General features: G+C 41.0%; 1 pseudogene; it reads right to left on the minus strand.

Moving 5' to 3' along the window:
• Positions 1 to 202: 202 nt before the first annotated feature.
• LOC137378537 (U2 spliceosomal RNA) lies at positions 203 to 311 on the minus strand (annotated as a pseudogene).
• Between the last annotated feature and the right edge of the window lie 6,603 nt (positions 312 to 6,914).

Raw genomic sequence — 6,914 nt, forward strand, 5'->3', positions numbered from 1 at the left:
CACGTCGAAGTATCCACTGCTGGGGAAATCCTGCAGGCAGAAGACGTCCGTCGCTTGAAATCCGCAGCAATCGAAGAGAATTTTCTTGATGAAGAAGGTGCGATCGACCGGTGCATCTCCTTCCTTGTCCTTCACGACCACCCGAACGGTGTTGCGCACTCCCTGGCCCGAAGCTCGAAAATTTGTTATAGCCATTTTACTCAAAGCTTCCCCAGGATCAAAAGGCAATGATCATGGTCTCTTCTCAATCAAATAAGCACTGAGAAGAACAGATACTACACTTGATCTAAGCCAAAAGGCCGAGAAGCGATGTACACTCTGTACAGCTACCTCCACAACTCCCTTGTCATCTTTGATGTGACATCACTTCCTCCAGTGACCTTCACTTACAGCTCTTAAGGAGGTCCTATTAAGGTGCTCCCACAACACCCTGTAAGTCCTGTCTCCCTGTGCTGCCCTTGTGCATGGCCACCCACTTCTACTAACCTTGTGTCCTGAACTGTTGAGCACTGCCTTTTCGGTTACTATATTCTGGAGAGTTTGATCCAGAAACCCCTCATTCTCTCTGATATTCTGGAGTGGGGCTAAATATTCCTCAATTATGGAGATCCTCTGCTTCAAAGACTCACTTATAATGTAAATGTACTGTACCCGGATACATTGGGGATCTATGCTGATCTACAGATTGCATTCCATATACATTACTGGGATTCCATTCACTGACATTGCCTTGTATCTAACTACTAACTTTAAATGAAAGAATCGGGGTCTGTTCATTTACTGCATGCAAGCACAAATTATGGGACCAAAAACTATTACTTAGAACCATATAAAAATTATGGCACAGAAGGAAGCCATTCAGGCCTTCGTGTCCACGCCGGCCGAAAAAGCTAACCACCCAGTCCTTGTAGCTTCAGGCCAAATATCACTTTACTTACAATATCTAAACCGGGCAAAACTTCCTCCCTTAAACCTCTTGTCTTTCATTAAAAGTAGAAATCAGTTGGCTTTTTCTTTAAATTGATTTTTTTTTTATTTCCAAAATATACTTTATTCATAAAAATCTGTAAAAATTACATTCCCAAACAGTTTAAAACAGCATCAAGTCAAAAAATACAAACAGTGCAAAGATGATCAGTTTCCTTCAATACAATCATGAGTTGCCTCACAACCCTTCCATTTCATTGTCATGCCATATACATTTTTACATTTACAGCACACAAAATTTTCCCGATACAGTTCGAGAGGTTTCCCATGGATCCAGCCCCTCAGTTCAGCTTGGTGGGGGGACCTTACACTGTGGTCTTTCCCCATTGAGCCTTTGCTGCGGCTGCCCCAAGCTTTAGTGCGGCTTTTTCTTTAAATTGATGAGTGAAGCAGTTGGGTTGGAGGAAGCAATCAATAAGAAATAGTAAAGGCAGTAAAACAGGTCACTTGCCTACTCTCACCTACTGCTCACAGTGACTTTTTGAGTGAGTTATTTAAATAAGCTACTGATTGTTAAGTAAAGGTTCCAATATTCATCCGCTCGTAATGCCCACTGAACGCCTTCACATTTACAAATGGCAGAAAACCATGACTGAAAGTGCATTAGCCAGCAGAAGGCAGAAGGTTATTTACACTCGATTAGTAAACAAGATTCAGATCACTGCAACATGCTGGGAAAGTCTTTCCTCAGATTAACAATACAAGGTGCATCTTAAACATATGTCACTGCCAGCTGGTTTCTGAGGTGCATTGTTCTGGTCTGTGGACCAGAACTAGAAGTTCTATTGGATATGGTAACATTGCTTTGTATACGTGTCAAACATTGTGCGCAATTTTGGTACTGGAAGTTGTTGCTAAGACAAGTTCTGAGTTTGCCTGCTTAATTGATCTGTCACCAAAAGTGCGAAGACATTGTTACAGTACAGTTGGTCATAATTTAACCATAATATTTTGGAGCATTTGGCAGATAAGGATAGTTTCTTCTTTTTCTCAGATGATTAAGAGCTCTTGCTATTGGACAACCCTGATAGTGATATCCCAAATTAGAATAAAAATTATCTTAAACTTGAAGAAAGTAGGTGAAAGCATTGGAGATACCCTAACTATAATCTTCCAAAGTTCTCTTGATTCAGGAACCATTTGTTTGGATTGGAATGGTACATATGTCTCTCCACTAGTTACAAAAGGTGAGGGGTGAAAGCAAGGAATTATGGACTGGTTAGTCAAACATCTGTTGTTGTGAAATTACTAGCGTGTATAATTAAGGATGGAGTGACTGAAGACCTTGAAAATTTTCAGCTGATCAGAGAAAGCCCCAACATGGATTTGTACAGGGTAGGTCATGTCTGATGAAACTGATTTAATTTTTTGGAGAGGTAACTTAAGTAATAGGGTAATGTTTATGGCTGTTATTTATATGGCCTTCCAGCTGGTATTCAATAAAGTCCCTCATAAGAGATTGCCAGCTAAAGTAGAAGCCCATGCAATTGTCGACAAATTATTGGCCTGGTTAGATGATTGTCTGAGTGGCAGGAGACAGAGAGTAGGGATAATGGGAGGCACTCTAATTGGCAGAATGTGGTATCCCGCAAGGATCTATGTTGTGGCCTCAACTTTTCACCATATTTACTAACAACTTAGATGATGAGATAGAAAGCTACATAGCTCAGTTTATTGATGACACAAATATGCCAGCATTGTAAGCAGTGAAGATGGAAGCATCATATTACAAGGAGATATTGATAGATTAAGTGAATGGACAAAACTGTGGCTAATGGATTTCAATGTAGGCAAATGCAAGGTCATCCCCTTTGGACCTAAAAAGGATAGAAGAATACTTACTAAATCGTGAAAAGATAACAGTGGAGGTTCAAGAGACTTAGGGGTCCATGTACATAGATCTTTAAAATGTCATGAACTGGTACAGAAAATAATCAAAAAGGCTAATGGAATGTTGGCCTTTATACCTAGACATCTCGAATACGAGGGGTCGGATTTTCAAATGGTTGAGGAGGCATGACCAGAGGCAGACAGGCTTACAATTTTCTACTACCGGCCAGTTTGCCAGCATGTTCCTGCCTGCAGTCCATTGTTGAAAATGCCAGTTTGGGCGACCTGTCCAAGGGGTGGGTACTCAATTAGATATCCTTAAGGGCCTCTTAGGGGCACTCTGCCAATACCGACTGGAATTTTCCAATTGGCCTGCAGGTCCCCCCACTCTCTTCCCCCTCCCCATCCCCCACCACTGAGGCCGAAACCCGGACAAGGGATAGAGGCAGCTTCCAAGCAGCAGACCGGGAAAAAAGAACATGGAAACATCAGAAAAGGGAAGAACATTTGTGTAGTGCCTTTCACAACCACAGGATCTCCCAAAGTGCTTTACAGCCAATGAAATACTTTGGAAGTGTGATCACTGTTGTAGGAAAAGATGCAGGTGGGTTGGTAGTAGATAACATTCTGTTGGCATCAATGCCTCTTCGTGAAGAAAGTGGTGATTGGACAGTGTTTCCGCTCCTTAATGTATGTGGCTGCTCCCTGTAGTCAACGAGCCTGCCAAGATCTTAAGTCAAGGCTCACACATGAATAATAGCTTCTTGAGTGAGGTCTCAGAGGTTATTTGTGATTATGGAATTGTACTAGAACAAGGAATTGGCATCTTCAGAGGAGGAGGGACAGAATTTATCTATTTTGTTAGCATTAAGACACCCAAACAGAGTTTCCTGGATTTTTCAAATGAAGTAAGTGAAAATGAGGCACTTTATACATTTCATTGTTGTCTAACAAGTCAAACCATGTTTGTGATATAACTGATTGGTGTTAGCAAAAATTACAAAAAGGAGACAGAGATTAACATCAAAAGCAACCATGGTTCACAGAAGTAAAATGTCTTACTTTAGTTAGACAATAAAACACAAAAGACAAAAATCTTGCAAATTTGACAAAATGAAATAAAAACAGGAAAAAATAGGAGGTGCAGAGCTGATCCGTCATTAAGAGTTTTACCTGAAACTTTAACTTGTCTTTTTTTTTTACAGATGTTGGTTAACTGACTGTATCCTCAGTTATACAAACAGAAAATGCTGGAAATACTCAGGAGGGCAGGCAACATCTGTGGAGAGAAACAGAGTTAATGGCCCTGGTAATGACAGGGATGGGTTGGAGGGAGGGTGGAGTTTGGAAGTTTGGATCTTCCCGCATGCTATGAAGTTTTACCTCCATAGTGTGTGACTTTTTTAACAGGAACTGCAACTGAAAATCAGCCTGATTGACAGGCTTGTCTTCCAGTAAGTTGGAGAACATTCCAGAGCAGGCCACAGTCACAGGTAAGGAGCCTGCAACTGCTACTGGGAATGTGGGGGTGGCGGTAGTGAGGAGCTGATCCCCAACCCCAGGGAGGGGGCTTCCAAGAGGGTTCCATTCCTGGGTGGGGGCAGGCGAGGGGGCGCTCTGATCCAAGGAGGGAGGGTACCGATCCTTGACTTTGAGGGTGCCCGATCGCTGACCCTGGGTATCTTTGTAATGGGAGGGTCAGATCCCAGGGAAGCAGGTAAGCTTGGGGGCCTCACACATCCTGGCTAACAAGCAGTGCTCTAAATGTACTTTCTTTCTCCCTGCAGCTGTCCCAGCCTCCTTTGAGCTGCCACCTTTCCAGAGGCCTAGGAAACCCCCCAGCTGGCTAGGGTTAAACCTGCAAAAATGGTTCAATCTGTGGCTGCCAGCCTCATTAAAATAGTTAAATCGCCAATTTGCCTCCTGGGAGTTGGTTGACTGCCCACTCCCTGTCCCATTGCTTTTAAACCCAGAAGTGTGTTGGGTTGGGGTCAGGTTTGAGATTTTTTAAATTTTAACATCTCACTTAACCGCGACCCTCCCGTTTTGTGGAATTTAAATTCATCTTAACACTTCAGGTCAGTGACATTTCATTAGAACAGATGCTAGGTCATCAAGCTGAAATGTTAACGCTGTTTCTTTCTTCAAAGATGATGCCTCATCTGCTGAGTGTTTTCAGCATTTTCTGTTTAAAATAGTAAACTTTCAGCATCCGCAGTATTTTGCCTCAGTGTTTTTGCATTTTTGTTCCAAATTGTTTTGGCACATTGATCATAAAAGGGTAAAAACATAATGGACTAAAAATGGGAACTGTTTACAAAATTTCACAAATACCATATAACTTCAGGAAATAGATTAATAATTACAAAAAATTGACATAGAAAAATCAATTATGAGGAACAGAAGTCCAAAGCACATGTCAAAAGCCTGAATGCTTGAATAAAACACTGGGTATGATTCCAAGAGTTTCATCTATTCTAAGAGCAAGAGTATACTTCCCTGGAGTCCCAGCAACTGTTTTTCAGGCAATTCCATTTACAGTAAAAGTAGTTTGAAAGCAAGGTTAACACATAATTCTGCCTGCTAAATCATGTTGTAAAATAATTAATTTACATGAGTGAAGTTTTGTCTCCACAGCTGCTTTTGAACTGTGAAAATGTCTCTCGCACTGACATTTACAGCAGTTCTTCCCCATTTCAACTGCAAGGGTAGTCCAACGGATTGAACAAAATTCTTCATACCCCTATAGATTATTCCTCCTTATACAGCTCCAGTGATTCCATTTCTGAGACTATAATCATTTCAGAAGAGGACAATGCAATTGTGCGTGAGAATATTAAATCTTCAAGCAAAAGAAATTACCTGCAGTTACCCAAGAAAACCAACACTATAACACTATCCTTCTGAATAGTAGGATGACTCTTCGATTTTCATCAGACACTCAACAGAATCTTCTATAGAAACTGGACAGTCTATAAAAGCAGGTTAAAAGATAATTTCAAAGTTTGCAGATGACATTAAACTTGTAAATGTAGTAAACAATCAGGAGAATAGTAACAGACTTCAGGAGGACAAAGACAAACTGGTGAAATGGCAGTGTAAGGAAAAATATTTGGTTGCAGCGAATTGTTGTGTTTTGGAATGCATTGCCTGAAAGGGTGGCAGAAGCAGATTCAATAGTAACTTTCAAAAAGATACTGGATAACGACTTGAAGGGGAAAAAATGTATAGGGCTATGCAGAAAGTGCAGAGGAGTGGGTCTAATTCGATAGCTCTTTCAAAGAGCTGGCACAGGGGAAAATGGCCTCCTTTGTTGTTGTATTATTCTATGATTCTATGTCTGTGACCAGAGATAGATCTTGGCTCTTCTACACCTCACCAATATCTTAGCACCTGCAAGAGGGTATGCACGTTCTTCAGGCTTATACCTATACAAATGTACAATTTAGGAATGTCTAGCTTCACAGCAACATGGCAACATTATGTAATTTATGCTATTGGCCTGGCACAGTTTGCAGAGAAGCTTCTGACCAGTATTACAGTCAAGTGAGGAGGGTTTGAAGGGCTTCTCTCTTTTCCCTCTCCTTGTTTGACCACAACAGGTCTAATTCTTTCTTTAAGTGGATGTACTAGTGAATTCAGTAGGTGTTTGATTATTTACTTGCTATGATTATGACAAGAATCAATCGGTCAGATTTTCTTGAGTTAACAAAGGAAGAGATTAACTTTATTGTACCTAAACAGAACTCATAAAATAAGAAACAATGTGCCAACTTTCACTCACACACACAAATAGCTAACAGAGTGGGGAAATGTAGATTGGTTGAGTTAAAGTCCATAAAAAAGGTATACAGTCTGTGAAGCTTGATGATGCAGCTGGCTTCTAGCTGAATTCATTGATCCTGAAGCTTTTAGTTTGAAAAGGTAGATGACTGATTTGATGGGTCTCTTTGGGGACAGCGATGTGGGTGATTTCCTCCAATTGGATATCTAGTTGTAGCCAGGGTATGCAAAGGTGGTCAGTCAACAAGCAGGATTTGAAAGCTTTCAAGCTGGAATGGAGAGAGAGAGAGAGAGAAAGAGGAACCCCCACTTAG

Source organism: Heterodontus francisci, chromosome 16, assembly GCF_036365525.1.
Source record: "Heterodontus francisci isolate sHetFra1 chromosome 16, sHetFra1.hap1, whole genome shotgun sequence".
NCBI classification, from domain to species: domain Eukaryota; kingdom Metazoa; phylum Chordata; class Chondrichthyes; order Heterodontiformes; family Heterodontidae; genus Heterodontus; species Heterodontus francisci.